The sequence below is a fragment of the Triticum dicoccoides genome, chromosome 3A (genome assembly GCF_002162155.2).
Source record: "Triticum dicoccoides isolate Atlit2015 ecotype Zavitan chromosome 3A, WEW_v2.0, whole genome shotgun sequence".
NCBI lineage: Eukaryota > Viridiplantae > Streptophyta > Magnoliopsida > Poales > Poaceae > Triticum > Triticum dicoccoides.
The window spans coordinates 744873554-744884494 of NC_041384.1; positions in this window are offsets into that span (position 1 = coordinate 744873554).

Below are 10941 nucleotides of genomic sequence, written 5' to 3' on the forward strand. Positions count from 1 at the left end.
CTCCTCTTCGCCCTCTTCGGCGTCAGGGGAGTAGTCCGGTGGAGGGGTCTTCCTTTTCCTAGACCCCTCGGCCTCCCCCATTGGGGCGGCCTTCCTCTTCTCTCCTCCCTCCGCTGGGGGGGAGAGTTTTCTTCTTCCTCCTCCTCGTTTTCACGGGAAGAGGGCGTCTCGGACTCGTCGGATGAAGAGTCCGACACCACCACATTACAGGCACACTTTCGAGTCCCCGTGGTCTTCTTCTTCTTGGCCTTCTTCTCCGGCACCACATAAGGCGCCGGAACTAGCAGCTTCACTAGTAGAGCTGGGGCTGGGTCTTCGGGCAGCGGAGCCGGACAGTTAATCGATCCGGATATCGCCCGCCAAGCCTGTCAAAGGTAAGGGAGTTTAGATCCCGCATAGAGTCAAACTATGAAAAAAGCTTAACATCCTGTAAAAGGTGAAGATAGCTTACCTCGCTAGCATGACGCTGCGAGCTGTATCCGCGGTCCTCGGAAGCGGATGCGGGAGCCTCGGCGCCCTTGAATAGCACCTTCCAGGCATCTTCGTACGTCGTGTCGAAGAGCCTGCTAAGGGTTTGGTGCTGCGCCGGGTCGAACTCCCACAGATTAAAATCCCGTTGTTGGCACGGGAGGATCCGGCGGACGAGCATAACCTGGATTACATTAACAAGTCGGATTGGCTTGTTCACCAGGGACTGGATGCATGTTTGCAATCCGGTCACCTCTTTTTCGTCACCCCACGACAGGCCCATCTCTTTCCAGGACATAAGCCGCGTGGGGGTCCGGTCGGAACTTGGGGGCTGCGATCCATTTCGGATCGCGTGGCTCGGTGATGTAAAACCACCCGGATTGCCACCTCTTTAGGGTCTCCACAAAAGAGCCCTCGAACCATAGGACGTTGGCCATCTTGCCCGCCATGGCGCCTCCGCACTCCGCCTGGCTGCCGCGCACCACCTTGGGCTTGACGTTGAAGGTCTTGAGCCAGAGGCCGAAATGAGGGCGGACGTGGAGGAAAGCCTCGCACACGACGATAAACGCCGAGATGTTGAGGATGAAGTTCGGGGCCAGATCGTGGAAATCCAGGCCGTAGTAGAACATGAGCCCCCGGACAAATGGGTGGAGTGGAAAACCCAGTCCGCGGAGGAAGTGGGGAAGAAATACTACCCTCTCATGGGGCCTCGGGGTGGGGAGAAGCTGCCCCTTTTCAGGAAGCCGGTGCGCGATGTCCTTAGACAGGTATCCGGACTTCCTTAGCTTCTTGACTTGGCCCTCCGTAGCGGAGGAGACCATCCACTTGCCTCCCGCTCCGGACATTGCTGGAGAAGGTTGAGGTGGGAAGTGCGGGCTTGGGCGCTGGAGCTCGAGCGCGCAGGAGATGGATAGGCAAAGGAGGAAGAAGGCGTAGGTAAAATGGCGCGGTTGGGTTACCCACGTCCGTATTGATGAGAATCCCGTAAAAGGGGTACACGATCTCTGCTTTGACAAGACGTGCCAAGGAAACCGCCTCGCAAAACGTGCTGAGGTGGAAAAGTAAAAACGATTCGATTAAAGGACTTGGCCGTAGTGTGATGACGCACTGCGGAATACGTCGGCAGATTTGATTTGTGTTAATATTATTCTCTCTATGGCAATATGTGGAAACTTATTTTGCAGAGTCTGACACTACTCTTGGTGTTTACAATCTTCTATGAAGGACTTGGAGGAGGAACCCGCCTTGCAATGCCGAAGACAATCTGCGCGCCGGACTCGTCGTCATTGAAGCCTGGTTCAGGGGCTACTGAGGGAGTCCTGGATTAGGGGGTGTTCGGGTAGCCGGACTATACCTTCAGCCGGACTCCAGGACTATGAAGATACAAGATTGAAGACTTCGTCCCGTGTCCGGATAGGACTTTCCTTGGCGTGGAAGGCAAGCTTGGCGATACGGATATTCAAGATCTCCTACCATTGTAACCGACTCTGTGTAACCCTAACCCTATCCGGTGTCTATATAAACCGGAGGGTTGTAGTCCGTAGGACATCAACTCCATGTACAACAATCATACCATATGCTAGCTTCTAGGGTTTAGCCTCCTTGATCTCATGGTAGATCTACTCTTGTACTACCCATATCATCAATATTAATCAAGCAGGAGTAGGGTATTACCTCCATCGAGAGGGCCCGAACCTGGGTAAAAACATCGTGTCCCTTGTCTCCTGTTACCATCCGGCCTTGACGCACAGTTCGGGACCCCCTACCCGAGATCCGCCGGTTTTGTCACCAATAGTCACATTAGTGCCGGCTCAAATACAAACCAGGACTAATGAGCTGAACATTTGACCATTTTTCTACTAGTGATACAGGGCACGCCCAACCCAGATCCGACCCCGATGGGTCCAGATCAGACCCAAACATCCCTTCCACCACACAAACCACGGTCACTGGCAAATAGGTGGCTTCCGCAGATTGCGTCGTCCACAGCTCTTGCCACCCGGCAAATGGAGACAACCCTATCCGCTATCTAAGGCACAAACCACCACAACATTGTTTGTCGCGCTGCAGCAAGGAGATGCTGCCATGCCGTGACACACGCAGTCGCATCATGCCCAAGCCTGAGTCGCTAGCTCACATCGACTCCATGTGCGAAGGGACAAAGAGGCCCCACCGCCACCGACTTCAACCGGGCTTTGCCCGGCCACATTCTTGGGTAATGGCAAGGAGGGAGGAGGGAGGAGGGAGATGGTTCGGCGGCGGGTTTAGGTTTCCCTCCCGGCCGCGATGAGAGGGATGCCAGATGGGACCTATGTTACATTGAGATATTGGGCAGGTGTTCTGTGAGTGGCACATGCGGATAGGTTTGTTGGAAAGGATTCACCCGGGAGGGAGAAGAGGAGGGGAACGAACGTATCGTGGCTACAATGTAGGAAAGAATCGACCGAATCAGTACACAAGTCTCACTTGGAGGTGGCACAACTTGGTAAGGGCTCCTTTGATTTAATGGAATTTTATAGGATTTCTGGAGGATTGAAATCCTTAGGATTTTTTCTTATGTTGGTCCTTTCATTCATAGGATTGGATCCATAGGAATTTTTCCTATGGAACCTATTGTACTACATTTCATAGGAAATCTAACTTCCACTTCAACCTTTTTTTACAATTCCTTTATTTTTCATATGACATCAAACATTCATTGCTAATCCTGTAGAATTCAAGTGGGCAGGCCAATCCAACCCTATACTTTTCCTATTCCTACTTTTTCGAAATCCTACGAATCAAAGAGGTCCTAGATTTGGGCAGCTCTTTTCCCAATTCAGATTTCCCAGCTTCTCAACTCCTCGTATCTTGCACTAAAAACATGGCCAGGTTCTTGTTCTCAACTCTAGGAGTTAGGCTGTTTGACCCAGATCCGGACCCGGAGTTGAAGGAGCTGGGAGCCAGCGAGCTATCAAACACGCCCTTAGTTGAGTAGTTGAGGCGAAGCGAACGCAGGCGGTCACCGAAGAAGGGAATTTTTGTTACGCCCCTGGATGCCGTTGCCTGCACAACAGCTTCCTTCATTCCTATCCAAAGCTTAAAATGCAAACGTGATCTAGTCTGCAAGTTTAGCCTAATAGCACATTGTTAACCTATTCTAAGACTGGCACTTGGCAAGTGGCGTCCATGAATGCAGCTTTCCCCGCCTTGTTTTGTCAAAACAATAAAGCTTTGCAGTTTGGCATACATGTACTATCCTAACTTATCGTGCCACCCACCTCCTTGTTTCGTAGGTCTCACGTCACCAGGATTCAAATCGTTAGTTGACCGGTAAAAGATTCCACACATCGTAGTTCAAGGGCCAAGTGAGAAACCACAGGTGTTGAATTGTCTCTTTCCGGGCAGAGGCTCCAACGCTCCATTTTATCTATGCCAGTGCTGTGTCCAACGGATCTAGTCGTAAATACTTGGTGGATCTTGGATCTATGCATGTGGGAATGGAATCACCAACCACTAAAGTGAAGATTCCTTTTGATTAAGTACAGTTGGAGGTTCAAAAGACAGCTGCTACATGCATGCATAGAGCATCAAAAGTTGTCCATGATGTTGTTTACTCCCAAGGCGTTGGCACTGGATACTGCTGCCTGCATAGCAGCTTTGCTTAAACTAATCCAAAGCTTGAATCGCAAACCTCTGATCTAGTCTGCAGGTAATATGAGCCCTAGCAATTTCGCAACTACTCCCTCCGTTCCTAAATATTTGTCTTTCTAGAGATTTTAAATGGTCACCACATACGGATGTATGTACACATATTTTAGAGTGTAGATTCACCCATTTTATTCCGTATGTAGTCACCATTTGAAACCTCTAGAAAGACAAATATTTAGGAACGGAGAGAGTACTTCTAATGCATGGCATCCTGGCGTGCATCCCTGCAGCTTTAATTTTTTGTGCTGTTCTTTTGAAATAAGAAAGACCCACATATATAGCTTTGCATTTGGCATGTGCTACTCCAGTTCGTCATGCCACCCGCCTTATCCTCCCTCATGCGTAAAATGATCTGGATTTGAAGTGTCAATTTACTGGATGGAACCTTGAATACCACACATGTAGTATTGTTGGTTGCCCCTTGCTTGTTCGGAACAACAACCAAAAGCAAATGGCACGATGGTCTAGTGTGCATCAACTTCTGTAGCGACACAAATTTGAGGCATGGCAGGATAACAAGTTGGAGAAATGATTTCCACCGGAAATACCTAAATTCTAACCATTGCACTTCCAGGAAGTCTTATATTTTGGTGGCGGCATAACACTGAAACTGGTGATATAAACCATTCTTGATGATTTTATTAGAGAATCGGGAGAGCTTTTTCCTGCTAAGGTCTTCTCTCCTATATAAGAAATGGGCTCCAAGGCAAACCACTGTAAATATTCATGCTCTACTTCATAACCTAGTTCAACGTCTTACAAACCTCAGGAAAGAAGTACAAACCAATGTAGATATTTATGCTCCAATTCTTAACCTAGTTCACGATCCAAGCCCTATGTTTGGCTCACACCCAGGAACCGGCTTACGTGAGAAACTCCCATGTAAACAGTTTCTTTCGTGTAGAGAGTATAATGGTTGAACTTGTTGATAGTACAGTAGTAACTCTTAGCAACCGTCAAGCAGTATGATAAATTTAGCTAAATGTGCACAAAAAATGATCCATTCCTTCACATCGGTGCTATGTCCAATAAAGATAATGATTCCTTAGAGTTAAATAAGGTTTCAAGTAGTGTAAGTGCAAACCACGGTAGTAATAGTTGGTGGATGCCGCGTGCATGCATGTGTGGGTCAAGCCATCAACCAAAAGTGAAGATTGCTTTTTATTATGTCCTGCTGGAGTCTCTCTCTCTCTCTCTCTCTCTCTCTCTCTCTCTCTCTCTCTCTCTCTCTCTCTCAATGTACCCTGTAGTTTCCCTATTTAAGTACCATGCGGATGTTCTCCTATTTCTCACCATCTCCCTTAGCTCCTCCTTTCTGATCCGACTCTGCTACAGCTAGTGCTGCTCCTGCTCCTACAGGTATCGTTACTCAATGACATTTTACTTTACTAGATCGTATGCATTTCCTTTACTATGATTTGATTCGTATGCATTTCCATAGCTGATTGTATATAGGATCCTACGGAGCCAAGGGGGGGCGAGCATGGGCGTGGCCCCCCCTAATGATGGAACGATGCTGTGTAATTAGCGATAGGAACGCATGTATTGCTCGCGCTTATACGTACTTGGCCCCTCCTATACGGCGTTAATTTAAGAAAAAGGGAGAAGGCCCATGTCAGGCCCACACTAGCGCCGTATGTTCTCGCGTGATCAGCCTGTACGTACGTTTAGCTCAAAAAAGCTCAAAAAAAAAATTAGCATGTACGTGGAATAGGCTCATAAAAAAAACATGTACGTGGATTAGTCCCCGCTGTTCGGTGGCCTCGCCCGCCCGGCCGGCGGCTGCCTCTTCTCCTTGACCTACTGCTCCCGATCCTATTCATACAGGGTAACTGCGACGGCGTGACGCAGGCTCGCAGCCTGATTTCCAACCAACAGAAACTAGCCAATGATCCAAAGGTTTAGCACATCGCACCATGCATCTACTAATCTCAATTCTCATCTTGTATCATTGTTGGACATATATACATCAGATTTTACTAGTTTACATGTTCTGGTTGTCTGACTTGTAATGCTACGATTCTATGAAGAATTCCTATCATGTACATGTCCTAAAAATTATAGTGACCGTGATGCAAATTATCTTGTATGAGTAATTATTTGCGATGCAAATTTTCCCTATGTCAAACTTATCCAATATAGCTAATTGTCACACTGCAATTCAGCAGCTATGAAGAGAAAAGCGTTGTTAAACACTGTCCACATTAATTCATTATTTAAGCAGGTTGCTTCCAGTTCTCCACTGAAATTGTTAATAAGGCTGATGTGCAAGTCATAAATTTGGTCCAATTGACACCCATGATCAGGATATGCCGGACATGGTAAGTGTTGCAGAACAAGCAAAAACATGTTAAATTGGGAGCTGCCACTAGACAAGCAAGTTGAAGCTCTAATAGAAGTGCCTCCAAAATATTGATTTTATTTTAAGCGCCAAACGAGAGACTTACTTGGGTTAAAAGTTGAAAAAATTTAATAGGTAAGTTCTCTTCCTGTGAAATTATTAATTTTTTGTCATGTTATTTGCAATTGTAAAGATAAATTTGAACTTATACAACTGTATCAATGTTTTGTATCGTGTGGCATATATTACAGTATGATGATTGTTATTTTTTGGTCTAGAAAAAGTTTAGGAACTAATTTGGCCCCCCCTATACCAAAATCCTGGCTCCGCCCCTGCTTGATAGTGCATCATAGCTGCCATTTCATCGAAATCCCTCTAGCTAAATTCAGTTCAAGAAAAAAATAGTTGACAGCTCTTTTAAGATGCTCGTTAATTAACATCAGCCGTTCATAACTGGCAACCCAATGACTAATATCTCTATTACCTCTTAGAAGATTACTAGATGCTACCAAATTATGCTTAGGTCTAATCTGTACTTTGCACTTCTACTAACAAGAAGGAAAATTGAAGTGTCATAAAGCAGGGAAGTAAATAAGGAATGTTAACAATGCTAATTAATTAGTTTATCTCCATGTCATTTATGCCATTTTCACAACCATGCGTGGACGATGCATAGAGTTCTATTTGTTGGCAGATGCTTTGACAGTTATCCATTGTTTATTTTCGACAGTTATATGGAAAATGTGATTTTTACTAACTAGAAATAAGTATGTAACACATAAATATGCATGGTTAAGTGAAGTGTATGTGTTGATTTTGTCAATCTCCATATTTGTGTGCAAAGTCTCTCCAAGATGTTTGTAAGAGTACTGACAAAATCAACTTCTCAAGGGATTTGACAAATTATGTTTCTACTTTTTACAACACATACACATATATATACAATATCACATAAGCATATCTTACATAAAACTGATATTCTAACATTTGGCGAGTGTATAACCCTGTGATAATAACCAAGCATATTTCTTGTGCAAATCTATTATGTATATAACTAAAAATAAGCATATATCAATTAATGGATATGTATGTACGTACGTCATATTTTTAATTTCTATTTCGTTCCAAAATCATATGTCAGGCTTACAGTGTTTATATGGCCAGATCTATTCGCCCTTGAGCATGGCTAGGACGAAATTATGTAAGCTGGCTGATCTAATTGATGGTCTGACATGTTGATCTTTGCTGCATTTTCAGTAACAGGAACTAATAATGGGACTGCCTGAGCTATGGGAAGTATGGGAGGTCCAGTTTCTGCTGCTTTTTAGCTTACTGCTGCAAGTGCTCCTACTCATCTTCACTGAGTGTCGTCGGTTTGTAAAATGGCCCCTTCTGTCTGCGGCGTTGAATGGTGCCCTCTGGCTTCTGTACCAAATGGCTGACTCCATCGCCTTATACGTGCTCGGCCACATGTCCCTGAAAACCAAGGCACCCGAGCAGCAGCAGCTCATGGCGTTCTGGGCATCGCTGCTGTTAGTTCACCTTGGGGGACAGGACAACATCACTGCCTATGCTTTGGAGGACAACGAGCTCTGGCTGCGCCACCTGTTCACTCTGGTGGTGCAGGCCGTGGGGGCTGCATATGTTCTGTACAAGTATGTCGCCGGCGGCAGTGGGGCCTTGCTCGCTGCAGCTGTGTTGATGTTTCTTGTGGGTGTTGGCAAGTATCTGGAGAGGATATATGCTCTCTACTCCTCTGGCCTTGAAAACATCAGCAAGTTCCTCGACCGCATTCAGGTACCCCGGTACCAATGGTGGTACACAGATAAACCCCTAGTTCAGTGTGATGCGGAAGAGTCTTTGTGGAGAGCTCATGATACTCTCCATGTCTGCATGGGCCAGCTGGTAGATTACAAAGTCTGGCCATCGTCCTTATCCCAGCACATGTTGGGGCATGAATATCAAGATAATGATCATACTCAAATCTGGCACAGCAAGTTGCTACAGATGTCGGGATGCAGCTCTCCCTGACACGTGACATCCTCTAAACCAAGGCATCGGTGATCCACACATGGCACGGACGCGTGTTCCACGCTTTCTCGACGGTTTCCACCGTAATGGCCTTCAACTGGTTCCATCAGTCCACCATGGTCGGCTCCGATTACAGCAAGGGTGATATGGTGGTCACCTACATCTTGCTGGCCGGGGCCTTTTTCCTGGAGTTGGTATCCCTGTTGAGGGCATCCATGTCAACTTGGACATGTGCCTGGTTACGAGCTACCCGATGGGGGCTGCCTCTCCATCATGCTGTGGTGTATCTTCGCAGGAGTTTCAGGGTGACAGGCAGATGCAGGAGTTGGCCACGCACCATCGGTCAGCATGACATGTTCCGATTCTGCAAGGAAGGTGGCACCGGTGCATGCTACACGGTAGCACATTTATTCAGGCTGGATCACTGGTTGAACAAGCTGCGTTTCTTCAACTCCGTTGTCATCTCACACGAAGTGGAGACCGAGTTGCTGCGTCATATAAATTGTATGGTGCAAAAATGTGAAGAAGAGGAGCACATCCTTTGGAATTACCGTGGGAAGCTTGCGCTCAGTGCATGGGGCTCCGCATTCTATGATGATGTCATTGATGACATTCACTCAATTGGTCTAGATGGCAGCTCACTCGACGCTGGCAAGGTTGCTTTTCATGGCAGCATACTCACCTGGCACTACGCCAGCGATGCCATCCTCCATTTCGTTGATTTGTGTATTGCGGATAGTGACAATGACCGTGACAGTGTGTCACTTAATCGTCGAGGTCGAGCTCGAGCTCATGATGAGATGGCCGACCTGTGCAGGGTAAAAAATATGAAAATGGAGGTACAATACGTGGGCATCCCAGGGAGGAAAGAGCTAGGGCACCTCGCCAAGGGGATCCGTATGCTGTCGAGGTACATGGTTTTCCTCCTCTTGGAGCGGCCTCACTTGCTTCCCAGCCCTGTACGTCGCATCCAGTACGACAGTTTCTGTTTGGGGTACAGGGAGTTTCGACACATCAAGCAAGGAGATGAAGTGCCAATAGCCATCCGCCCAGCGGTCAGTCTTGCAACCAGATTGCTGGACAAGTGTGAGGAATTGCCGGTAAGAGGGGTGTTGAGGGTGATCTTTGGTGTGTGGGTGGAGATGCTGTGCTACGCGGCCACACACTGCAGCAACGACGCCCATGCCAGGCAGATCGGGAGCAGCACTGAGCTCATCACCGTCGTGTGGCTTGTGATGACAACCACGTACAATCAAACTTATCGTGATAGTTTGTTGTTCAAGGAAAAAGCGCATTACTACCATGAAAGACACGACATGCGGAGAGGAGCGCAAGACGAAGTGGAGTTCACCATGCTGGAAAGCACACGGGCGCTGATGGCAGAAAAAAGAAGAGTGCGTCTGGAAAAACAAGAGAAAGAACGCCTGGAAAAAGTAGAGAAGGAACGTCTGGAAAAGGAAGAGAACGAACAACTGGAAAAAGAAGAGAGGGAAATTCTAAGTCGTGCCTTTGACAGTGATGAAGAAGCAGATCACGGAAGTGCAGCCTCATCCGTTTGACAGCTAAGGCAACCGTAAGTGTTGTAGGGTTTAGGGTTGTAGGCGTGTGTGGTGTGGCCTGTGCGCCAGGTTGTGGAGTCTATGGACCCACCTGTAAGGGAACCATGAGATGGCAATAAAAAGGGGCATCCTCTCCTCTGTTGTGGCATGAATTATTGAACACATAGTTTCTGGATCTCATCTCCTGTCGCTCTATCTGTATCTCATCCCCTCTTCTGTAATTTCCTCTCCACGGACATCACAGTCTGACATCACCTTAAGTGGATTACAAATTATAATCAGTGCAACTGCACTAATTAACCAAGAGAAATAGCACACATGTCTCTGTACCATTTGCTTATGTGTTATGTAGTTAATGAGAAGAGATGTGTTTAGAGTGACATAATATGTTACTGTAACATAGCACTTCCCGAGAAAAGATGAGTCTACAAGTTAATAACTGAAACCATCTATAACACTACTACTATGTTACTTTCAATATGGAGGTAATAACTTAGAATACTCTTATATGCATGACACTAGTATAAGTTACTCCCCACTATGACCAGCCTTAGGCTAAAATCACATATTTCACCCTTTTCGAGTAAGGGCATCACCAACGCTGAACCACAAATTTACTCTGGCACCCGTCCACGGATAGAGGCGACCAGTCCACGGACACCGATGCGGGAGCAGGTCATCTAGGCTACCCGGATACATTTCAAACACCGTTTCGACTAACCAGATGAAATTCATGTAAACACGGCGGATTTTCGTATAAACCGGATGAGATTCATGCAAACATGACGGATTTTCACTAGTAGAAAAAGGGCCTTTTGTCCCGGTTCATAAGGGCCGAACCGGGACTAAAGG